Below are 26,801 nucleotides of genomic sequence, written 5' to 3'. Positions count from 1 at the left end.
CTAGTCACGCAATGCTGTGTGCGCGCAAACCTCCAGCAGCTTTTCAACCCCAGCACACAAGAAAGCCATCAAGTACCTGCAATTGACAGAATCGCGTGCAGTTCAGGTACTCCAGGATTGCACTGGAGCACGGCCAAATGGGGGGTAAAGCAAAAGGTGGAGTGGAGCTTCACCTGCTTAAAGTGTAATATACACACTGTCTTGCGATTGGAGGTCGGTAACAGGGATGTAGTGGAGGATAAAGCCAGTTTAAATGTATTGATTTATTCATGCGTGTGAATTATAGGAGGATAACAATAGTCATTTTAAGGGGAACAATTGGTTCGTGAAAATATGCTAAATTCCTTGATCACTTAAGTCAAAGTCGACCATCTTATTCAACATATATCAGATGTTGTTTTTGATCACTTTCAGCCACACTGTATCAAAGTGTCATCATTCAAATAGTCATATGCAGTACTGTATGTTCACAATGGTTTTATTATAGTGGGATTTATAATGACACACAATCAAATTATCTCTTGGCAGTCTGACACATGACGAACACAGAAACAAATGTCACATTTCGTTTCTTGCTCCGATGCACATTGAACGAGTAGAGCTCGAACCATCGTACTCTTCAGTTCAGTTCTAATATTAGCCTTTGAGGCGATACTCCGTTCCCAGGAATCCAGTCCTCGTTTTGAGGTTTAATAAGCGAAGCTCTGATCCCAGAAATACAAGCAAGCCTGGAGGTGGTTAGAACATGAAAGTGAGGTAAGAAAGACAAGAGATTCATTCATGGGAGTGTGATTCAAGGTACCGACATCCCTGTATCTCCGCACAGCGACAGAAGATCATGATTACTCACTCGCACTGCTCACACGCAAACCTGAGATCAAACTGACAGATGATGAGTGACTGTAACAACAATATACCAGCCTATATTCGTGACAATAACTTACCTCTCTGTTAATAACACAAATAACTATTATAATCATTTAAAAAATATAATCAACATGTCATCAAAACTCAGATGATAATGCCCGTAACAGGGTTAATTAACAAGGTGTATTTAATTCAACATTTTCCAGGAATGTAAACAAAAAATAATTTCAAGAATACTTTCCTGGCACTATATGTTATGCTATAATCTCATTCCATATTCTGTTCACTGTTTTCAAATTATTAATTTTTTTTTTTAAATCTGGTAACGTGCTCCTGTTCGCAAATATTTGGCAGCAGCAGCGACAAACTCCACATACCATCATGCCTTGCGCGCTTACGTTGGCCGAGGGCAGCATGTGCTGCGCTGCTGTGCTCCAACTATGGCTCAGTGCGGCTCAGGCTCTCCACGGGAGCGCAGCGTATCGGCTCCACGGGCGCGAGTTGGAGCTCCAGCAGAGACCAGCATTGCGCTGGACCACAAGGAGGAACCGGCTACTTTCACTGCCTATCGGGAATAATCACACTGATCGATCTGCTTGATTATAACAAAGCAACCATCAGAGGATTCTTTGGAAGCACGTAAAGGGATTAAATGCTACCGTTACAGCATTGGCACACGTGGAGGAGTTATTAGTGTTATTAACATTGGTAAAACTTTGTGATGGATTCAACGCTGCAGCTGTGCATCGTCCTGTGGGATATGAGGAAATACTGTCTCTTTCACGGGATGAATGGTGTCCATTGCTCCTGCTGTCCGAGTCTTTCTGCAGGACGAGCAGTTCGCCGGACAGGCGAGTCTCTTGGGATACTTAACGCGTGCGGCCAGTGTCACAGATGGTCAACACCATGATATGCTTTCGGAAATCGATATTCGTTGCGCTGGATTTTTTTTTTTTGGCACAAGGAATATCCTGGAATATAATTTGAAAGTGCTCAGCAGATGTCCAGCGGGTTGGATAATGACGGAACGCATCTCCTCATCCGACAGGTATGAGCGAATTACCTACGACTTTGACCTTTTTTTTTTTTTTTTTTATCAGTGAGATGTCATGATATGACTTAATGCCGCCTGTCAGAACCTAATGTTGTCATTTCATTTGTTGAGTTGTAAAAAAAAAAAAAAAAAACCTGCACCACAGTCAGTGGTGTTCCAAAGGGTTCCCAATTAAGAATAACAGCTGTTATTTCACAAACGGTATAAAAACCTCAGGCGACAAAGGCTGTTTGGACCAAAGGTTCAGTCGTTATCTCCTGACACACCCAGTCAGCCCACATCTTCACTACCTGATTCCCCCAAACATTCAAACTCCTCTCACATGGGATACTCTAGGCTTAGGGCATCTCGTATCAAGTTAGGGTCTACTCTGTGTCTGTGGAAGGGGGGGGGGGCATGTTTGGCATTCAAGCCTTGTCAAACCCCTGATCTGCTCCACATATGCAGGTTCACCTGTGAGAGCACTGCTCCGTTATTCTCTCGGGTTCATTGCGCTCCCATCTCTCACCCTCAAAGCTGACTCGCACTGATGTAATCGTGTGCCAGACGCATGACTTGAATCCCCTCATTTTTCAAACTGACCCCTTTTGTTTTCATAACCCGTCCTTACCCGGACGTCAGCCGTACACCTGCAGTGCCAGGTGTCCACAGACCATTCGCAGCGCCACGACTCGTCATACGCTGTGAAAAGACCAGGTGCAGTAAAGTAAATGATCGGTGTGGATACAGTAACCATAGAAAGCAACGTCTAGTCCACCCACACCTCTACCCACAGTGACTCCATTCAGGTGGGAGTAAATCTCTCTCCAGAAACCTTCGCCCACAGGGGCGCCTGCCATGTGAAGCAGCTGTCAGCGGCGCAAGCTGCTGCTACCTGACACATGGCATGTATCAGAGATCAACGCTGTGCTGTGGTTAACACACACACACACACACACACACACACACACACACACACACACACACACACACACACACACGTATTTGGATGGCGTGTAGGTGCTTCATTTGAGTGGAACCTGCAGGTGCACATGATCTCACTCAACGGTAAACCACACACGGTCAGATTCATATGAGAGAAGTGTTTGTGCGCGTTTTGGCATTTCCATCTTTAACGAGCGTATGGTGACATAATGGCGTTGCATTCATAGCAGGTGAAGTTATCTGATGAAGCTTCCAGCTCCCTCTTCCTCCTCCCTCACCCCTTCAGCTCTCACTCCCCCAATACCGTCCACTTCCTTAGCGATGAAGAATTCCATCTATTGTTGGGGCTGGGCACAGAGAGCCCCACTATATGTCTGTATACAGCGCAGAGCACAGGCCGAGCACCCCCCCCCCCTCCAACTCAGCAACCCCACATCCCCCCCCCCCCCACACCCCCTCCATTAAAAATCTTCTCCAAACAAGACCCCCTTTCTCCACTGAAGAGGGACCCTCTGTCTAATGCCAAGTGACTCTCATGGCCAGCATTGACGGTGGGACACTTGCTTCACAAAAGGAGCTGAAGTGTCAAATAAACTCGGTCAGAGCCCCCCGACACACAAGAATTCCTTTATCTGGCACCCTGGGAGGCAGACAAAGACAGACTTTGTGTCAGTGAGCAGGCCTTGACTAAACACTGGGGCTGTTTTTCTTTTTTTTTTTCTACTCCTTCTCACAACTTCTGCCTCTTCTTCTTCCTCCTCCTCCTTTTCTGGTTTGAACGGCGGAGCGGGAGCGTGTTTGTTGACGTGACCCCGCTCGCCCCAGTATCTGTCCCGCACACCGCCAACATCACCCCATGTGCTGTGTAAGCGCCACACAGACACAGACGCACCCATGCGCCCATGGGCATGAGACCCACTCTCAGACACCCGCTTCTCCCACTCCGACTCTTACACATCAAAGCAGCCAGGGTATTTCGGTAAATGTCCTTTTTTTTTTCTTCTTCTTTCTCTTTCGGATACTTTTGTTTATGTCTTGGTCCATGGCGGAGAATGGCAAAGCAGGAATTTGCTTTCTCACAGGGCTGAGTGTGCCGGCTGAGCCGTCATACGATATGCTTGTGGTGAACCGCAGTAGAGAGCCACATACACACCAGGGTCGGAGTCACTTAACAACCCTGTATTTACTCCACTCAACATTTCCAAGGAACTTTCTCATCACTTGCAATTCTCCTGAGCACAGATTCAGCTGTATTGTCTTCTGTTTTATACTTCAGTTGAACTATAATGAGCTCCTCGCGCCTGCAGTTCTTCACAAGCTGTTAGAGGATGAACATAAGTTTAGATTACCTTAAAAATGTTACCTGGACAAATCCGGCAACGCACACATTTAAGTCGAAACAGACACGCACTCTTTCCACACCAGTGGTGTAATGCAGTAATTCCACGGAGCTCAATATTCTGCTCCTTGAAGTTATAACCTAGTCTGTATGGAAGTGCTGGAAAATGACCTCATGCAGCGTTGAGACGATGCTGAAGCGGAGCTGTGGCCCAGAGCTAAATGCTGGCTGGCCGGACAGACATGTGCATCGGGCCCCAGGTATGCTAATACAGGCCTGCAGGGAGCGATAGTCCCCAGCACGGCGGTTAAGGTAAACAGATCGAGTTGCTGTGGTCGAGTGCGTTAATGGTGTGTTTATGAGCTTAAGTTGAGTGGTGATTTATCATGTCTAAACTCAAGGCTCACCTCTGGTCCTTGGCCTTGATCAAGCTCAGTATCTGGTGTGTGTGTGTGTGTGTTTGTGTGTGACATTGCGCGCAGGTGACAACGCTGACTGAGCGGCATGACCTCCTGTGAACCGTGTCCCGCTATCGTGGGCTGCTTAAGGGAAGTGGAAAGCGATATAAACTTTTTATTACACATTAATTACACCCTGTTTTTGTAGCCAATGTGCCCTCAGCATTACCTCATCAGGTCTGCGGGGCCACAGGGCTCGAATCGCAGGAGAATATCCTTCAATCATTAGTATCAGATAACCTTTTAATGAGCTCCATGAGAAATATCAGGCTGTAAGAAAAGGTTGTTGTGTATCCTTTCATATATAGAACACTATTTACAGTCCGTCAGCGTGTGTGTGTGTGTGTGTTTAGAAATGGGCTCTAATGTTTGTCTGAACTGTCATTTATTAGTAGTGCAGGAACAATGGGGAGCTTGTCTCCGGTGGTGGGGGCCGGTGGTGGGGGCCAGAGGGGGGGCCGGTGGGGGGGCCGGTGGAGCCAGGGGAGGGTGGCCTGAGATTGGGCAGCAGCCTCTGACCAAGAACAAGCCTCTGTCTGATGGAGAGAACTGCTGACCCTTCCTGAGTAAAATGGCACCTTTGTTTCGAGGTGTATGTGTTTGTGCCTGTGTGTTTATGTGTGTGTGAGAGGGAGAAGCAGAGAGGTTTTCAAAAGCCGGGAGCTCTGTGTAAAGTGTTTTTTTTTTCTTAGTGCTTTCCCTCCATTTGTGATGTTCTCCTCTGTGATAGATTCTCAAGGAACACGTGTAAGAAGTGGGGGCAAGTGAACTAGCTATCTGGCACACAAGTACATCGTGACATGCCATTTTGTGAGCGCCCATCACCCAAGAACTTGCTCAGAATTTGATGTATTAATGCAGTGCTTTGAGATGAAGGCACTTTGAGACCTCGTACTTTCAAACAGAGGTGTCCAATTGTCATGGAAGGAGTGCCTTCAGTAACACAAGACAGGGTAGCGTATACTGTCATGCTATACACAAAGCTCCAGACCTCTGTGATGCTCCAACACCAGACCACCCCTTCAAGTGAATTAGCTGTTTTGTGTTTTCCTCTGGCCTGCTGCCACAGTCTGTGTGCTGCTTTCCTCCTGCTGTCTTCTCACTCTAGTGATGCTCGCGGGGGGAGATATGCTGTGTTTAAACCGGGCGGGGGGTAAAGAAATAGAAGGCAGGAGGTTTAAATGCTGGTGGGTAATGGGGGCAGATTGCTGATTTCCTACAGGGAAACCACAACTTAGTGTGTGTGTGTGAGTGTGTTTATCCTGCTTTGGGAGTTATCAGGAAGTGGGAGGCTGAGCGAGACAGACAGCTTGTGCTTAAGTGAGAGTGTGGCAGGGTGCTTTAGAGGAAGTGGTGAACATGAGTGGGGATTCTTCACAATGACGCCTCTGGGTCTGGCACTTAAAGCGTGTCGACTTTGATAAAGCTCCCTCTGCACCTGGTGTTCAGACCTTTTTAAAAACGTTTTAACTCCCTGCCGTGTGGCCCGCCATTCCCCGCCGGGTGTGATAACATCTGACGCACTTCCCCCTGACCGCCATTTAAATCCCGTCACCCCTTCTGTCCTTGACCTCCCGCGTGAGCACAGCCACGCTGCAGGAGTACAGAAGAAAGGGAGCATTGGAGAGAGATGGAGAAAGGTGAAGGGAAGATGGGCGGGAGGACAGGCCCCTCGACACACAGCACAGCAACAGGGGCTTCTCTGTCGGCCCCCCCGACGCAGACGGACAGCGCTCCATTCAAACTTTCGCTCAGCCACAAGAAGGCCGCCCGCCTCACTACAAGCACACTTTGAATCTGGAGAAGAGTAGTGAATGAGAGATGCTGGAACCCTGCAGGTTGCAGTGGCGAAGTGTAGCACAGGGTTGACCTTATTTGCACAGTAGAGAGGAAGTGCATTGGAATTTGGTTACATTTTTTTGCAATTCTTCCCCGTTCTTTATTTTTTATTTTTTTTGTATTTCCCTATGAAGCCCTCAGGTGTATTGTTGTGGATCTTCGGGTGTCTTCTTGACCTGCCCTGGTGCGAAAAAATGAATAAATAATAAATCTCAATGATCTTGATCTTGCGTTGCTTAAAATACCAAACATTCCTTCTCTTCTTTTCTCTCAAACTGAACCTCGCTTGTTCTTTTCGTGCTCTCGTTTTTTGGAGGGAAAATTCCTTTCTTTGTGTTCCCCTCTCACAAATTTCACATTCCACCCAACCTGTGACCAGACGCGTCCTTTACTTTGCTGGGTGTGGGTCGCCACGGCAACACCACCGCCTTTTCAACGAGTCACACCTACACAAGTTAGCCATCCTCATTCAGGCGTTGGGTCCCTTTTTTTTTTTTTTTTTTCCTTCATTCGATCCACTCTTTCACTCTTCCCTTTTCTTTCGTCCTCAGTATGAAGGATAAAGGAGACATTTTCAGTGTGAAGAGGAGCGTGAAATTTCCTCTGTGACCTCCCCGGGACACTGCAGACCACCAGGCTCCTCAGACGACTGTCTGTGTGTGTGTGTGTGTTAAATCCTGCACTTGTGTGGAAGATCCTTGTAAAGCTTGCTGACAGATTTGAATTTGTGTCTTGTTTTTATTCGCTTTTGTCTAAGGGGGATTGAATAAGGTGCTTCCCACATAAAAAGTGTAATTATGTCGGATTAAGTGTCCTCCACATTTAGAAGGTGCACAGAAACGATCCGTGTCGGATGAAAGCAGTGGGCCCGAGGACTCTTGAGGTCCGAGGCTCTCCCAGTATAGGCCTGTGAGTGAGGCGGTCGAGCTCCCACAGTGGATCCCTGCAGCTTCTGACAGACATGCTGTGGAAGTGGCTGACAGTGTCCCTGACCAGAGGAGCAGATAAGCAGCCAAAGTGCTGTAACGACAGCTAGAACGTCTGGAGGCTGTCCAGACGTCAGGCTGTCATCACAAGACATCAAGTCAGTCAGCAGGCTGTGGAAAAGAGACAGTCTTTCATGGGCTGAGGATTACAATGTCAGGACTAGCTAATGGGCTACAAAATAGTTTTATGACAACAAATTGACACTGATTCATATTTTCTCTCTGTAGGATCTGTCATTGAGGACGCTGGCTATGCTGTAGTGCAGTCCCTGCTTGTTTTTAGTTGCCTTTGGGTATTTGTTAGACTCTGCTGCGCCCTTGTGGACAATGTCGGCAGTAACAGAATACTAGTTGACTGGGCTGCGTTTACTCTCTTGGCCACTAAAGATCTGTGGTGCCAATTTTTGAAAAACCTTCGTTAGCAGATAAACGATTCGATAGGTAAGCTCGTTGTGTTTACAAAAATAGCAGTGAAACTGTTAATAATCATAGTTATGTTCAAATTTCATTATGCATAGTCATGTAGAAAATAAGTTATGTATTTATACTGAGCAAAAGCTTTGCTTAAATTACTCAGAATATAATCAAAATTCCTATTTTGTACTGAATGTACATTGTGCTGTTCCAGTGATATTGATGTAGAGTGAGCAATGGCTATCGGGTTCATTTTATAGTGGAAGTTTGATCATTGGTTATTTGAAATGTGCAGATTTAATCACTCGCAGACCACGTTTATATTTCAATGTGTCGATTGCATTAGAAAAGGTGTGTTTAGCTGTCGCTGCCATCTCTATACGACCTTCTCTAACACTATTGTTGACACAAACTGAGATTAAGCAGAATACGACCGTTCAGTTTGTCTACAACGTGTACAACTCATCATCACACCATTGTAGGGATCTCTTGATACTTCTGAGGTCACTTGACAGTAACTTGTGTATCAGATGTGTATTCACGTTTCTGGAATCCAACCTCATAAACCTATGAACGACACATTTCAGTCAAAAACAAAAGCAATTCATACAATTAAGTATTTTAAATGTATTTTAATTTTGTAAAGTTTGTAAAGTCAAAACTGTAATAGTTATATTTAGTGTAGGTTTGCGTGTTCCACTGTAAGCTGGGTTAGTTCATGAAATCCCTGGCATTTGTTTTCATGTTTATGTGGATGGATGTTTTTATGTTAACATATTAATATATATATATATATATATATATATATTAATATATAGATAAATATATATATATTAATATATATATATATTAATAAATATATATATATATATATATATATATATATATTAATAAATATATATATATATATATATATATATATATATATCTCCTGATCATCAATAACCACTAGAGGCCAGTGTTTGATCCTTGTTTGGAGACTTGCAGGAGGACTCCACTGCTTGCTTACTTACTGTAACATACAGTTTAATACAATATAGGGGTCTGGTTATCAATTATGGCACATGTCCACAGTTGTTGTTTCCAGTTATAGGTCTGTATTGTGTGGAACAAATCACCAGGTCAAAACATGTTCATGTGTAATGCTGGTTTTACACGCCTGCTTGTTTTTCTGCTCTTGACATAAAATGACAAAGCTTCATTCTTTTCTTATTGTGTACTCAATATAAATAATAATATAATAGTAATAACTTTATTCATACAGCACTTTTCTTAACAAAGTTACAAAGTAAACAAAGAAGCTTTTCAAAAATAACAGTCGTGAAAAACCAAAACAATAAAATAAAAATACAAACAGAAAAAAAGCACAGCGGTAATAAAAATAAAGCTGAGAAAAATATATAAAAAATGGCCAGAGAGAGATAATCAAACCCAGCAACAGATTACATACAAACGCTTTCCTACATTTTTTTCATTTTTTTTAAATTTAAAAAAGAAATTCAAAAATATGCTAATGATGTTGCCAGTCTGATCTCAATAGAAAGTGTTCCACAGTCGATACAAACAGCCTCCATCAATCTAAGGACTGCCCAGGCACATAAGGGGTCAGGGATGTAATTTGGAGGAAAGGCTATTTAATGCTTTTAAAGTGATCAGTAAACATGTAAAATCAATATTAGGTGCATAACTGGCACGGAGGTCATGTGTTTATATTTCTGTTAAAATGTGGGCGGCTGCGTTCTGCCCCAGTTGGAGCGGGTCAAGGGAGCTCTGGCTGCTACCAACATCAAGTGCATTGCAGTAGGACATATGTGTGTCACGTGCATAACACTGGTTCTGAATGATCTGGCTGAGAGGAAGCATGTACATAGAAAACAACAGACTCTCACAAGTGGACCCTTGAGGAACCACACTATTTAAAATGAGCAGCAGAGGAAGGGGCATGTTCTCTAATAGTAGAGAACGTTCTATTGGAGGGTTAAGAACGTAACATGTTCCCTTCAGACCAACGCCGGTTTCCAGACGGTGCAGGAGGACAGAGTGATCGATTGTGTTGAAAGCAGCCCTCAAGTGTAAAAGCACCAAGACTGAGCAGTTATACAGAGATATCACAAGGGCTGCCTTTGTGCTACGAGAGCTCTAGAACCTGAAAAAATTATAGATGTAGTACAAAATATTATTGTTGTTCATAAAGGAGAATAATTGGGTTGAAATTACTTTCTCCAGCATCTAAGAAAAGTGATGCTTAAGAAGTCGGTCTGTGATAACAGAAAGATAGAGGATCCAGATTAGGTTATTTCTTTCTTTCATCTTGGAAACTAATTAACAGAGTGTTGAGATGTTAGTGGTTTGAAGCTGGGTGAGCTCGCACTCTGAGAACGCTACGACAGTTGACGACATCAGCCACAAGGTGTCGCTCTTGCATAAAGCTGCGAGTGAGTCGACGGCGTCCTCCACAGTTGCAATGAGCAGCTCTCTGCTTTTGTTTCCTCAGATATCCACGGAGATACAAATTATTTGATAAGCACATATCCATGTCTTTAACTTGTTGCCGTTTACAATTTGTATTTGACATTTAAGTGAAGTCGGGCTCCTTTTTAGATGGGACCCCTCAGCACATCTGTACGTCTCTCCAGTGGACTCAAAGTTCATCTCAAGTTGTATCACTAGATGGCAATGTGGTAACATGAGATATGGCTCCCCCTGCGAAAAGTAAAAGCTACTTTGCATGTCGGGGAACCCTGTGATCTATGGAGTAATGGATGTAGATTGGCATTATTATCTTCTTATTGCTCATCTCCCTTTGACGATCAAAGTGTCCGTGAGCCTCTGTGCGTACCGACGCTGATAAACCCAGTGTGAACTTCAATAAAGCCAACTGTTCACTCTGTACATCTGTCGCTCCTAGCCCCTTTTTTCTGGCCGTGCAAGTTGAATTGCTGTTGAACCAGCAGTCAACTTTCGAGGGAGCGCTCCATGTTGATTGCTCAGAGTAAGAGATTTCAGAATAATTTCATTGGGGGGGGGGGGGGGGGGGGAATATGATTTTAAATGCACAAAAGTGTAGCTCGGGCGAGCTAAATATGAATGTGAACAAGCAGTCCGGCCGTTTGAATCATGATACAGAAACTTGTCAAGTCATTCAGCTCTTCCGTTGGCTTCGATCCACTGTGTTGCGGCATTACAGAGAACACACAGATACAGGGTGCCATGCTGAAGGAACAGGTGGGGCAGCTTATGATTGGGCCGCATTAATAGCACGAGGATAATGCCACTTACGCTTTCGTTCCCACAGGTGTCCTGCATGTGTGTCCTAATGTTCCAGGTGCATGTCGGGCACATTATGTACACGTAGTTCGTCCTTTTTGTTCTTTTATGTTCCGCGCATGTGGTTGAACTAGCAAAATCCTTTCAAATCCTAACTATTGGAGAAATATGATAGTTTCACTTTATCGGCTCCTGATTCGTCTCTTTTGAATGAATCTCCTTTTGAATTCTGAATGTCACCGTTTCCTTCGAGAGCTCTGTTGCTCGCTCCGGAAGGCCTGGTTTTTGCATTTCCTGTTGCCGTGTGCGCTCGCACTAACATTGTTGAACGTTGACCAACTTGCTTTGAGCAAATCAGATTTTCCAGTGTGTAGTTATTCAGGTTCCTGTCAGTTGGACGTCGTGGGAAGAAGTATGTGAGACGTTCATCTGTGTGTTGTGCAACTGTGTGCACGTGCAACCGGTTTGATATAAATAGTTTGACCTCACACACGGTCATGCATGTAGAATAATTCAGCCCGTGATATAGGTTTAGTGCATTTGTGTATCGGTTCAGTGTCTGTGTACTTTACACACACACAGCCGCACCTCTTGCACTGGTACAAGTGTACAGCTAATCAGATTTCTCCTTCTGGGTTTGTCACTAAGGGGACTTTAGCCACCTTGAAGAGTTGCGCTGACAAGTTGTGCACACACACACACACACACACACACACACAGAAAGTCATGCACGCACAGTCTTCTGCATAACCTTTGTAATATTTCAAACACTCCTCCGGATCCCTCTTATCTACCTTCCTTCCTTTCTTACCAAAATCAAAATACAAACTGTGAGTTTATCAACTGTTGGCCACTATTTGCTTCTGCTGCTGTTCTTTTTTTTTTTTTTTTAATTTCTATTTATTCTCAGTGAAAGTGCAAGCTTGCCTTTGTGGAGAGCTTTGTTGACATTACCACCTGCGTCAAATCGCATTCATTTTCTGTGTAACCCACAACAGGAGTCAATGGTTGCAACACTGCTTCCAGCTGCTCCTCTTCCTACGCTCTCCAGAATTACTCATCTCGTTGTAATAATCGGTCATCTAAATCCGTCAACCGCTTCTGATAACCGCGAGCTAAGAACCTGACCGGACGTGACCAAGGCGGGCAAGGCAGGGTACTGTAGGAGCTCGCTTGACTTCAGCAAAGACGTCCATGTTTTTCCCCCGAGCTGTTGTTCATTGCAGACAATTATGTCGAGGCATGCTAGAGCGGGAAAAAGTGAGCAAGACGAGGTGGAGCTTGGTAGAGATACAGAGGAGGAAGTCTGAGTTTTTTATCGGTCAAGTCGATTACTCAGGTAAACCTCCGTCTACTGTTCCAAGTTAATCATCCACTCTGGCTTTCTGTACTCCTCAGGCGAGCCAGGCTTTTGGAAACCATTGGTTCATTAGCTGCATTTGTCAACATTTCAAACCACAGAATGCATATGCTGGCTGTTGCGTTAGCCACATTTTTTTGCCGCAGTGCAATAAAGCGTTGCATATAACTATTTTGTATGCTTCTTTGTCTTTGCTTCCTGTGGTTGAAATGAATGGGGTGCTGTTAGTGACAGCAGCTCCCTCACACCTCTCCACTCAACACTGTTTCACCCCTTTCCACTGGGTAACCGCCGCTGTAACACGGGGCCTCCGCGGGTAACATTGCCAATACCTCAATTAGAAACCGGGGGAAACCCCAGCACAATGAAAATGAACTACGTCTTCCCCTAATACTGCTACTGGGGGCTGCGGCTCGCGATCAGCACGTGCGTTGCGGCGTGGACAGCTGTAGAAAGGTAGTCTGGAGCTCGACTTGTAGCATAGCTGGAGTAGACGCATGCGCACACCAACACCGACTTATGAACACGAGGATGACATTAGCGGCGGCGCGCGGCTGTTGTAATCTTGGGTTGCAGTGCGGTGTAAAGAGGGGAGTTTGTGTGAGGTGGGTACGTATGTTTGTGTGTGTTTCTTCATTCGTTTACAAAGCCTGCACTCCACTGTAAACTTTGCCAGCCTAGCCTCTTCCAGACATCTGTCTCTTCCTCATACACACACACACACACACACACACACACACACACACACACACACGCCTATGCTACCTTCTCAATTAAGTCCGTACAAGCTGCAACTTGAAATCCAAACCCATGCGTCCCAAAATGCTGCACATATTAAAAACGGGTAATCCATTAATTGTGCGTTATGTACACTGTGTGGCCCGTAAAGGCAGGGATGTATGTTTAAGTCGCTGGTTTACTGTTACTCGGAAGTTTGCCGGAGAGCCCGGTCGCCTTGAGGACAGGTCAAAGGTCGCTCGGGTGAGGCTGGACTTTTCCATCCCAGCGGCCGGCCTGTGCTCTGGTGGGCCGAGTCCAGTCGAACCGGGGGATAAGAGGCGGAGAGCAGATTGTGAAAAGGTTTTTTGGAAAATGTGAGTGAAGTGGTCGGGGACCTGGTTGGTTACCGGTGGCAAGTTTCCCTCTCGCCAGCTGCTCGACTTTAACGACGTGAGCGAGCGATGGCCAGTCCCTGTGCCCCCCTGGGTCTCTGCGTCCTCCATGCCCGCCAAGCCAGCAAGAATGGCAGCAGCACACCAATAAAGCCCCCACATGGTACTGATTGAGAGGTATTAAAGTTCCCTTTCCTTTGCTCGAGTTCACCCATTCACTGAATCACGAAGATCAAAGAAATTGGAACAGCCCGGCACGCTTGATAATCCTCATGGCTTCAATATCTTGCTTTCTCAAATTGCCTCGGTGTAGATTTCTTTTCATCGACTGGACAGGTTTGCTAAAATAATATCAACAGCATCCTCCCGCTAAACTGCTTTTCCGATCACCAATTTTTTAATTCAACAATTTCCTCCTTGTTTTTTTGTGAAACCTTTGCTGTGAGCCACTGCAGGGCAGAATGATTTGCCAGCCCCCTTCCTACTGTAATTGTCCTCCCGCCTCGCCCGGCGTCTCCTCCCAGCTCCGCTCTTGGACTGAGCTGTTTTGGAAGGAGCTCCGGGGGCAGCATTCATTTAAGAGTCCGATATAAACAGGCATTAAAAGGCAGCGTGGTCTTAATTAGCTGAAGCTGCTCATATGTTTGGTGTGATTGTGTAATGTTTACACTTCACTGTGTGTGTGTGTGTGTGTGTGTGTGCATGCTGTGTCAGGCCACCGTGCTAATCACCTAGCCGTGCGTTTTTATTGCCATTTGCGATGTTGCAGCGACGCTGAAGTTAGACAGACCCTGCTACAGTGACATTGATGACTGATGACCGTTAATGTCACCGAGAAAAAGTGTGGATGTAGTTGTTGTTTTTTAATCAATATGTACCTTGTCTTAATTTGTGCAACATTGCGCTTACCTCAACCTCACAAGAACATGTTGGAAGTGAGTAAAGTGACGCAGATTTGTGTTTGGTCACAAGCAAACATCTTGCAGATCTGCAGAGGCTCCCGTGAGGTGTATGGTTCAATGTAACTCATATTAGATGGTTGTTTTGTGAAAGGCAACAGAAAACACATGAGCTTGCAGAGTTTATGAGGCAATGTAGCCTAGTTTCATCTGCGGCCTTTGTGCGTGCCGGGGATCCAATGGTGGCTTCCTCATCCTGACCACATGTGTCTCAGGTTTATGTCAGGGATCCAACAGTGATTATGAAATAACTGTCTAGTTCCGTAGTTCCGTTGAACTACCTGCCCCTGTGCTGTACAGTAAAGCAATGACATTTGGCACAGTCATAATGGAGCTACAAGAGCCATAAAAACACCTTACGATGTCTGGGTTTCTGTAGCCAGGCTTATTAAGCTGTAAAGCCCGATTGTAAAAATCTAGATTGAACCGATATAGTTGAGGAGAGTGCAGCAAAGATGAAAAGGGCCTCGCTCAGCCATACTTTCATAAACCTACAGTGGGCTTGGCTTTTACCGGTAAGCACACGGGAAAATTCTTTGAATTCCCCGGCCTCACACCCTCTCTCTACTTTTGCCGCCCTGCATTCAATACCTCGGGCTACATGGACTTGTTTGTGGCGCGTTTGACGTCAATTAGTTCCTCAAATGAGCGAGTTATTGCCTTCCCTCCCCTGCAGTTCAACATATATTTGACTTTGTGGTTTGTACATTGGACTGAATCTGTGGATAAGAAAAAGAGCATGTGGGCATAAGGGCACGTAACCTGGCGCACACACACACACACACACACACATTTTCAGCTCCTTCTATGTTGGTGGGCCAGATCACACAACTGTCTGACCACACTGGAAGCCATCCACATGTGTAAGTGTGGACGCCTCCTGCTCTTTTTCCTTTGTCCCTCGCCTCCTCTATCTATAATTGTGTCCCAGACCCAGACATGTCCATAAATAAACGGGGTCTCCTTCTCCTCAACCAGACCCAAGCCATGTTTATGTTCAGGCCTGTGTCCGGGGGGAGGGGGGGGGGGGGGATCTGGACCACTGGGCCGGCCTCATCGCCTCTCTCCGGGCTCAGGTGGAGTCAAGATGTGCCACCAAACACCAGCATCTGCTTAATGGACTAGCATAGGCTTAAAACACAACCATTGGGTCACTGGAGGTATACCGGCATACGTTTCTTTTCTTTAAAAGTGTTATTGACGATCAAACAATCCTTGGCTCCCCCATTTGTTCGTTTTAACACTTTGCAGTCTTGGCATAACACAAGAGTAGCTGTAATCTTATCGTTATTTATTCTGTAGTTTTGCTAATGCTCTATTATTATAAACATATTTTCATGACTCCAGAATACAAACTGTACCTTTTGGTCAGGGCGGTATAATCTTCCAGTTCCTGCTGTACTCTTACGCAATCTGTAAAAGAAAGAGAGAGAAAATGTGTCACGACACAGTGGGGTAGATTTTTTTTGGTTTATTTACATTAGCTGGATGTGGTCTCCTGGTCTTCATTTCATTTGCTCCAGGAGCCAGGCTATTTAAACTAATGAACACTTATTACCCCGAGTTGGATCCTGAGCTCCTTGCTAAACATCCCTTCTGTAGCTGTTTGTTTTACTTCTACCTGATTATTCAAACAGAGCAGTAAAACATGTGGCCGAGCCGTTGCCTCTGGTCTTTACAGGTTGTCTCATAAACAGTCTGATCTATGATACGTGATTGGACATGAGAGGCACATTTTTTTTATATTAGCAAACACGGGTGGTCTTCGCTTTTCCTTGCTAATCATCTTTGACTGAATCCAGTATTTTATTTAATGTGCAATCTGATGCCCAATGTGTCCAAATCACCAGGACACTATCGGTTTTACAAAACAAAACGATTTTAGTGTTGAACACATTGACGTTTGTTTTTTACGAAGCCCAAACGTCGGCATGCATTTTCACGTCCCTTGTCTTGTCTCCCTTGTTCTTGGTAATGCTTGAATCAAGACATCTGCTTTGCAAATGTGAGAGCCCATGGAGACTATGAAACACAGATTCATGCATTCTGTTTAATACTGCTGACAAATGCATTTTCTGAGAATTTCATCACAGATGTGAAACAAAACAGAACAAAATGAAGTGCGCTACATTTACTCTGTCCAAGAGTAAAATGCTTCTAGTTTCAAATGTAGCATCACCGATCCAGTTTCAACACGTCGCCTTTTTAGCACGGTTTCAACACCACCAGGATTTGCTTGCTTGATGGCTTTATAATTGTTTGCTGATCGCCAGGTGTCAGATTAAAGATTATAGCAGCAACTGACAGGTGTACTAGCTGCTTTAAGTGTGTGTGTGTGTGTGCCTATGCCTACGTGTGTTTCTGTGTACATGGCAGATCATCAGAGGCAATACAGACTGTTGGTGAGTCTATTTTTTCTCCCCTCTGCACCATAAATCAGCCCCAACAGCTCAGGTGTTGTTGAATAAAGGAAAAAGCCCTTTCTTCTGACTCCTCTCCCGACGTTTGTGGTTTTTAATGTGATATGTGCATATATATATACGGAAAACATGGTCAAATGAACAGCGTGTCAAGTTTCCCCGTGTCTGTACCAATCCGTCACAAAGAGATGGAGCCCGACTTTCATCCTCTCGCACTGCTTCACCCACACCAGAAAGCCCCTCCCACTACCCCGCAGCCCCTGTCATCCCCATGCTGGAATTTCCCAGGCCACTTATACTTGTTTAATGAAATCTTGCTGGAAGGCATGCCACTTAATGGCACCTTTTGTTTGGCAAATACAAGATAAAAGTGCACCCTTTTTTTTGAGAGAAAGTGGAAGAGAACGAGAGAACAGGGGGAAGAGAGAGTGAGCTTAGACAGGACAGAGTGATAAGCCTGAAAATGACAGACTGAAAGATAAAAAAACAACCAAAAAAACCCTTTCCTGTCTGCTTTTCTGCCAGTGACATTACCGCTTCACCCCTGAGGAGGAAGCATATCGGCCCTTTTCGCTGAAACCCTATACGGTGAAATGAGGCCGGAGCAGTGGTTCTTGCGCTCTTGTATTGCGTTTCACTTAACATGCTATCATTGTACAAATCTGTAATTAGATATAGAACACAAGGCACCACACCTATAAATCTAGCACGATTATAAAGGCCTGTGTCGGCCTGATACTCGGACTCCACCTACGTCAGTGGCACAGCTGGCTGTGTGTGTGTGTGTGTGTGTGTGTGTGTGTGTGTGTGTGTGTGTGTGTGTGTGTACTCACAGGTTTTAGACTATATCAGTCCCCGTTGCACTTAGTCGTTCTTCAGCTTTGCTCTAAAAAGTTTGGAGATCTCGCAACAGCATGGCACCTTCTTTTACAACCCGCCTTTCCTTGTTTAAAATCATAGAACATGCTGGCAACTCGGCAGACAAAGGAAAGAAAGAACTTTGCGGCATGACGCGGATATTTGGTACACGAGTGGGCCCCATGGGCAGCTGTGTAAAGTAACATAAAGAAACAGAGAGCAGGAGAGATATGGGCCAAACACTGTGAGAGAAAATCGAAGGCGGAAAGAGTTCCAGAGTCCTCGGAGTGTCTTAACTGTAGCTCCTGGTGGAGGAAATACTGAACCCTCACTGCAGGGGCCTTCCTCTGTCCTCTCCTGGAGAGAGGGTGCCTCTGAAGTGCCTGATAGCACACGTTTTTCTTGGATGCCTCACAAAGTCTTTGCTCCGTCCCCCCCCCACGCATCTGAAGAAGTATTTTTATCACAGAACAGAAGACGGGGGGTAATCCTTTGGTGTCCTGCCACCCTCCCCCTCCAACTGACCGTTTACTTCCTCTTTTTGTTTTGGTTTCTCTCTTTCTTCACCCCCTCTTATCTGCTAATCCCGCCCCCCCCCCCCCCTATATACAACGGTCAATTAAGAAGCTTAGTTCATCGAAAACGAGACCATTTTGGTTGCATTGAATGTGTGAAAATGCAGTGAAAAGGGGGGTTGCGACTGGCCCTCCAACCAAAGAAAAGAGGGAAATGGAGCCTTTTTGGTGGGATTCATTTACCAAAGGAGAGTCTGTGTCGCCTCTGAGAGGTTAGGCACCGAGTGTGGAAAAGCGACACAAACATTTGAGTCGAGGAATCTCACAGCCCCGACTGGGTTTGTTACACAACTGGTTTAGATCAGGGGAAAAAATGGCACAGCAGCATCGTGCACACCTAACAAAAACACACACAAACACACAGTTTTTGATCTGCTTACTAAGATTACTCGCAAATGACCCAGCTTATGACGCAGCAAAAATGTGTGATTAAGATGGTTTTAAAGCTTTTAGACATCTACTTTTGGCTCATTCAAAAGAGCACAAGACTAGTTCAACTTGAAGCTCTGAGTTTTTTTTCAGTCAGCAGTATTACTGCAAGTTAAAGGAACAAATATACCTGTACACATGTCGTATTATAAAAGGTGTTTGGCTCTCACGTCAAGAAATCAACGAGCAACAAACGTGGATCTCTTTACATCACGTTATTTATTGCATTTTGAATGCATTTCTGTGACCCGTAAAAGCCATTTCAAAGCCAGAGTCGGTAGTTCTGTGTGTATTATCCAACATTAAGTGATCTATGAACTCACAATGATGTCGGAGGGATCTTTTCTGATCCTTCTCAAACTGAGGAATTCATTCTCAGCACACACTGTTGCAGCAACAGAGGTACATCTCCTCCACCTCAAGCTGAACGAGTGGCAGACCTTTTTTCTGCTGTGAAGTTTTTGATATACGGCTGCGGGTGAAAGAAATGCTTTCTGTGTACAAAGCATTAACGAGATGTGCTTTGGAACAGGCTCTGTGCTGTTGCTGCTTGGTGAGGTGGAAGGGGGGAGGGGGGGGGGGGTAATTGCCACATTAGGGTAAGGAATTCAAAATAAATTTAATCTCCCAATCCCTTTCACCCCCCAAGAGGTTTACAGTGAGCATGCTCCGTCTTGTTATGAGACACAAGGAGAGTACAGAGAGAGGGTGAAATGGAGACGGGCAGAAAGAGGGCGAGGTTCTGATCGAGGTAACCGACTGGCTCCTCACCAGGGTAAACTCGTGTGGGAAAGGTTCACACAGAAGGAGCGACGTTGTATGCAAAAGCTGTGCAGCCGTCTTTAAGTCGGTTGCGCCGTGTTTGTGTGTTTTGTATGTGTGAAGTAGCACTGATGGCACCTTTTGCTGCCAAAGCCACACTTTGCGTTCACGACTTCTTTGCCGGCACCTTTCCCACAGTGGCTCACTCTGTAGCTGAATAGTGTCATCAAGACCAAACACACCACGTCGGCTAATTGCACTGACGGGCACGTCGTCCAGAAAAGGAAGGAGACGTGTGGACATCCTTTAAAATCAGCTGATAATGTGTTTGGTTGGATTATAAACTTGCCAAATATGCGGTCATGGCCGAGGATGATTGAAAAGCAGACATTAAGCTAGCCGAAAAGGCCTTCTTAAGCACAAATTCTCCCTTGTGATATCCTTTCGGCCCCATTTTTCCACCAACTTGGGACTTGCTGAATAAGCATTCGCTGTCTTGGAAGTCGCTCCTTCCCGTTCTTTTTTTTTTTTCAGAAAATAACTTCAGGTGAGTGGATCGCCCCCGACGCCGTGGTGGGGCTGTGTCAGCTCGTGAGGGTTCAAGGATTCTACAGTATGTCATCGTGTGGTTTGGGCTCTCACCCGGACATATGGTGCGGTGTATTTTTGTAATGTAATCATTCCTCCTCTTGCAACAACACCGTTAAAACTTTCTGCACGCTGGGGCAAGAATTCAGTCAAGGGCCCTGCTGACCCAGACACAGCAGAGCATAAACAATGGCGCGCAGGGCCTTGGCAAACACGCACACATGGACACACAACAGTACACACTCTGCCCCGCACCACTATTGTTGTTTCCCAAAAATCTGCTTCTCTTCTTACGGAATTGTCCAGAGGAGCCCTGGTGTTGTCGCTCCATCTATCTTTATTTTTATAGTCATTAGTTCAAACGCGGATCATTGGCGCATACATGTGGGCCCTTTTTTCAAGTGGTTTTATTAGTGTGCCGTGTTTACCCGACCAAATGTACCCTGAGGTATTCTGAGTTGAGTCATCTTCCGCTGTGAAGGAGGGACGGCGAGGTCAGCTGGAGTTCTTTTCCTGCAGGAGCAGTTAAGTGACACTGATTTGGCTTTTAGGTTGTAAAGGTAATCAAGACGGTTGCAAAAGCCTATAATTACGGCCTCTCCCCATGCGTCACCCATGTATACCGCCTCTTCTATTATCGGCTGTAAATATCGATCCGTTTGTTGCTGAAAACCAGTTTAGTGCCTTACTTATGGCACTCAAGCTATTGTTTGTTTGTAGTCTTGTTGCTGACAAAGTAGTACTTCTTCCCAAACTGTCCATGGACGGATTTAGTAATCAACCTCTACGTTTAAAAATATGGTTACTGCAGAGAGAAATGTCACCTATAACCTGCCGTTGAGGCACAAGAGGATTGACAACAGAATTGAACGGGATCGTCTTTGTCCCCCACCAGCTCGTTAGGGGAACACCAGCCTGGGTTTCGGGGTGCTGACAGGCTGATTCGGTGTGACGGGGTGCCCTGTGGATGAACATGCCATCCCCTTGGCTGCCCGGGTGAACACTGTGCTCTGTGTCGATGCGGACGACGGGCACACGGATCACGTTTCCAGCAGAAGCAGGAAGTGAGAATTGGAGGGTTCCTCTTACCCAGGCCCCTTCTTTCCTCCCGGTCCTACACGGAGCCAAACTCAAACCATGTGTGTTCTCACCCTGTGGACCTCTGCATACAGCCGGCCTGGCTGACTGGTCGGCAAGTGCTGTGGTCTGCTGAACAACATGTGATCTCAGGAAACATACAGTCCCTCCCTCTTGCCATTGTTATTTGAATCCCCCACTCTGTGTAACTTCATTGGGGTCTCTTGGGGAAAGCGGTAAGCGATTCCTCTCTGTGTCCGGTCTCCAAAGACGCACCCCTCCCTCCCGCTTGGAGCTTTCATTGCAGGTTAGGCGCACGATGGATGTGATTGGGGAAGTACAGTAGTCTGTCCCCAGAGCCAAAGGTCATTTCCTGATACTCAAGCTGCCACAGGTTAACTAGGAGCAGATTAAGAAAAATAGCTTCAACTCACAATGACAATGGAGGAATTAAGCCACTGACAGTTACGCAGTTACACGGTAATTACATGAACTGATCAGTGTTTGTGACTGGTTCTAAGACGATGGGAAACATCATTACGATTTAAAAAAAATTATTTTAGTTTTTTGTTTTATGAGAGAGGCTTTTTTAATGCTTCTACATTTCTCTTTCGTGTTAAAAATAAGGGCCTTTAGCTCTTGCATTCCCTTTAAAACACATCAATCCTCGCTCTTAATCCGCACATAATGTGACACTTACTAATGCGATTGATAATTGTAAAGAAAACTATTTCAAAAACAACTCTCAAACCTCGCATCAGTACTTTGTTTCAACACGAACACAATGTATATTTGTCCCTTTGTGACTATGTGTGCTCCCTCTGAGCGTTCCAGTATGTGTACACAGTGTCGTCAAAGTTATCGTAGTCATTGCTGGCATGTCCTGGCATGGGAATACCCCTTAAGATGAGGTTTTTATGTCAATGGAAAGCAACAGTGCATGAGGCTGATTACCGGTAGGTGAAATACCTGTCTCTGCTCTCAATCCTTCCACTTCAAAACGGCTGTTTACAGAAAACACCGGCTGATTAGGGGATAATCTGGCAAAAGTATATGTGCCACTTCTTTCTCTCTCTCTTCTCGTTCCTACTTTTTCCACAGAAAAAAGCTCAAATAACCACAGCCTGGGAGAGAGCAGAGCGTACATGCATTGTAGAAAAACGAAAAAGAAAATGCTGCTGCGTTGGCATTCCTGCATCTGCTGTCAAGTTGTTTGAGGGACTTTTCGGGCCCTGCTCCTGCCTCGTTCCTCTCTGCTCATATAAAAGTCCCCCCCCCCCCCCCAGCCATTCTTTTCTAATGAGACACATTGTATGGACACCTGTGGGCTGCCATTTCCACTGGGGGAGTGGGGTTGAGGGATGGGGGGGGGGGGGGGCGTGTCAGCATTGCCAGCTTTTAATCAAGACGCGTTGACTAATCGCCCAGTGATTTGCCTCTTAGACAAGGCCTCTTTCATTCTGGCACTCCGTACACTGCGAGGACTCTGCATGGAGATGGAGAGGGCGACGGGGGGGGGGGGGGGTAAGTACAGATGGCATACTGTACCTGGATGTGCTTTGTTTGATCATGCCTGAGCCCTCTGCATGTACACACACACACACAGACATCCTAAGGCTGGATCTTTCCCCAAGCTCTCTCACAGGAGACAGCTCTGCATATTTCTCACAGCAATCACCGTACTTGCCAACCGTCCCGATTTTCCAGGAAGTTTTTGTTGCACTCCCTCAGTTTCTTCCTTGGATCACAATTCTCCCATATTTCTCTCCCAATTAATGACAAGTTTTACTTTTTGTTATCGGTCTTTGGCACTGTACAATGTGCACGAGCCCCACGACTCTTAAAGTTATACTGTTTCCACCCGGACAACAATACAGCTACACTTGCTCGCCCCTCATCCTCCTCAGCGAGTTAGAGGTAGAGATCACTAAGGGGAAACAAATTGCAGGCATTTTGGAAAGAAGAATTCTGGTTACTTAAGGACAGTGTTAAAGGAGAGGGGCATGCCTTTAGTCAAATCTGCTGCGTCAGTGTTAATATTTGTATTCTCTTTAAGTCCCCACAATACAGGAAGCAAAGTCTCTGATACTCACATTTTTCTGGGTGAAGACCCCCCCCAGACCCCTCAATGTGGTTTTGAATTCATCTCCATTTGTTAACGTCTCAAGGTTGGCAAGTATGGAAATCCCTGCACCTCTTACAACAAATTGGTGAAGGAATACGTATACACAATAGTTCGTCCTGTGCATTCCAGCAACTGAAACAATGTGAAGTACAGTGCTTAATTGATTTTGACACACAAAAGCATTGTACCATCTCACTACATGCCTCTGAAACACACTCTCTCACCATACTGATTTCAGATGACATGTTTTTTGGGAACCTTGCCCTTTCTTCAGCCCGCTTACAAACAAACACACACATTCACGCACTCGTGCGCAAGACGCGCTCTGAGTGAGATTGAGTTTAGCATGCCGTGAATGGTTTGTGTATGTGTGTGTGTGTTTTGGAGTGGGCTGTGGACCTGTATATTGTTGTATGTAAATGAAGCGGGGAGAGACCATCAGCGCTCTGTGGCGTATCTCGAGCCTGATGTTCCCCAGACCCCTCTGCTGTATATTCTTGGGTTGGATGAGGTCATTCGACACGAGCACATAAACGCACATAGGCAACACACACACACACACACACACACACACACACACACACACACACACACAATTGTAGGCACAGAAATAAGGCAGACAAAAAGAAGTAAGCCTCATATTGCACATGCATCTTTTAACAGCCAGTGTGAATGCATGTTGCAATGTACCCAATGGAACCTGACTTGTTTTTAAAAGAGTACTACACCGATTCAGCATTGCAGTCCTACACCACAGCATTAGACTAACAATGGACAAATGTAAAAATAAAAAAGAATCAATGCTGATGCAGCAGAAACAGAAATATTGTGTTATATTCCACACTATTATACTTTAAAACCCATGGCCTACATTACCCATAATACAACTGAACTACTGCAAAAAAACTATCCTTTAAGAGAGAATGGGATCATACCCATGGTAGGAAAGCAGAATTACAATTCCAGTGAAGAGGGTGTCGGTTCTCTTTTCTTTCTTCACTTCTCTACATGCTCTGCAAACTACACTGTATGTCTTATATACACATGCCATTACACAGCATGCTGCACTTGCTACATTTGAAGAAGAATCGTTAATGTTCATGGTCCTTGAAAGAAAATGTTCTGATAATAATATTCTAGATAATCTGCATTTAGTTTCTGGAAATTTAATCCTGCAGCATGTGACATGCTGTTTTTCAGGATTCTCCATTTGCAGAGTTTGCCTCTGAAGCCTGTGGGTTTCAGGTTCCACACACCCATCGGAGTAACCTGCTACACACTAAGCCCCCTCTGAATAGAACAGGGTGCAGAGCAAGCACAGGCCCGAGCCAACCTTGTAACATGACAAAGGAGGGCAAACACCACGGTGATTCTTGTCTTTTTCAAAGGTGTCTGTTGGGGTAGCACGTTCCAGTGGCACTCCATTGTTCTTTCAATTGACTCTGACTCAAGTGTGTTTGTACTGAGCTGCCCTGAACTGGCTGCTGCCCGGGATCATCCAAAGTTTGATTTGTCACGGTGACAGCTTTTGTAAAGGTCGCGCATGCGTGGCAGGCGGGCTTGGGCTCAGGTGTGCAACTTCAGCCGCATGTTTGCTCAGTGGTCTCATTTGTTCTTTCAACCGTGTAGTACACTCTGAAGTTGCCCTGGCTCAAGCAAACATAGATGAAGAAACATGCACGGTGGGGGAGGACATTGCAGTTGAATATCGGGTTCGTCGAATTATAATCTGCTCAGACGAAACTGGATTAGAGAGTTCCTTTTTCTTCGGGTTGAGTTGCACCGTTCAACTTCTCAGAACCCATTTCTCCGTACTGTGGCCTGATGTTTGTCTCGTCACAGGAGCAGCCTTGATGCAGCGGCCAACCTGGCTCTGCAGCTTGTGTGCTGTTTCACTCAGCTGGTGTGGAAAATGATAACGGAGGAAATAAATGAAATGACACTAAAGTATTTGTGGTCTGGGAGATAGAAAAGTGAGCCATACTTTACAGCGAATGGGAGGGGCAAGGTAGAAGCTGATGCTGCAGAGAGTGTGTTTGTGTGTGTGTGTGTGTGTGTGTGTGTGTGTGTGTGTGTGTGTGTGTGTGTGTGTGTGTGTGTGTGTGTGTTAAAAGGCTGTCTTTACGAAGCACAGGGCTGGGAACTAAGTGTTTGGCCTTCCAGGTGTGTGTGCCGGTGGTTGTCGGGGCTTGTGAGGCCCGCTGTGGAGGTGGCTACGTGACAGCGGTAATGATAGGTTGTGGCGGGTGAAGACATGAGTGTGTGTGTTGCTGCAGGCGAGTGTTAGCTTGGCTCCTGATGTCATACACAAGCACAGTCAATAATGTACCTTATATCAGACTTCACATCCCACGGAACATGAGCAATTAGATGCATGACATCAGGACGAGTGAGCACTTGCCAAGAGGGAGGGAGGGCCAAGTTCAAGTCTGGGGTCAGATGATCCTCAACCAACCAGCTCCGTCTAAAAGGCAGGCTCTTAAGTCAGGTGATACAGGGGTCAAGTTCAGGTTGAGCTGTAATCTAGCGGAGCAGCTCAAGTGCTTCTGATTGTCTTTCACCTGTTGACTTAACAAGACGATCTGTGTTTTTAGCTCTTCGGGGGGCATTTGCGCCAAGTGTAGATGATTCAATCAGTCTCTGGAACATTTGAGTTTTATTTGTACAGATGAGATACGGATCACATTTCAGTTTAATATCCCAAGGTGTTTTGTGTTACTATATTTGAGGTCAGGTTTAGTTGACTTCATTTCCGCAGTGCTGAAACTGCTAAAACGATTTTCTGTAGAAGCAGCAAATGCTCTTAGACAACGAAAGGTGCATGAGCTCCATGAGATGTTTGGATTAGTTTCTCATTTCATGACAAGCACATACCTGGAGCTCGTTAAACGGGCTCTTCGACACACTCCCCTCTCTCCTGTCATTTACAGTAATGTGCAACGAAGATAATAGTGCACGACAAAGATTGGTGAGGCTTGCAGCGAGACCTTCCTTGCATCTCGGGGAAATGGGAACTTGCTGCGGCTAGCCGCCCCACACAATAACGCTCCCAGGAGGACCTTTTCAGTGCCGGGGCGTTCCACGATGGTCTCGCCACTCTGGCCGCATCCGTTTGCCTGGTTCTGTGCTTCTCTGTCCTGTCATGCCGCAACATTTGAAAACGCACACACAGAGGAGAGACAACAGGCAAGCTATTGTCTTGTCTTACATGTGATGGACTCATGTCTGCGTGTCTGATCTTAAAGTATGAGCTGTGGGTTTTGTGTTAGACAGTTGTTGCTGCTGCTGCTTTATGTCAAGATGAGTCTTTAACATGCCGGCTAGCATTCGACCAACCTAAAAGTAAGACGCATAAAGAGTAATGACACAGGAGCCAAATGCCTTTTAG

At 45.5% G+C, this 26,801-nt stretch overlaps 1 long non-coding RNA gene across 1 annotated transcript in view; it reads left to right on the top strand.

Annotated features, from left to right (window-relative positions):
- The first annotated feature begins 1,332 nt into the window (after positions 1–1,332).
- The window catches only part of LOC306787152, a 50,711-nt gene continuing 25,242 nt past the window's right edge, over positions 1,333–26,801 (top strand). The window contains exon 1 of the long non-coding RNA XR_013772531.1: positions 1,333–1,915. This is a non-coding gene — a long non-coding RNA (uncharacterized lncRNA). The remainder of the gene's footprint in view (positions 1,916–26,801) is intronic.

The sequence above is a fragment of the Melanostigma gelatinosum genome, assembly GCF_949748355.1.
Source record: "Melanostigma gelatinosum genome assembly, chromosome: 13".
NCBI lineage: Eukaryota > Metazoa > Chordata > Actinopteri > Perciformes > Zoarcidae > Melanostigma > Melanostigma gelatinosum.
This window is presented reverse-complemented; position numbering and strand designations above follow the sequence as displayed.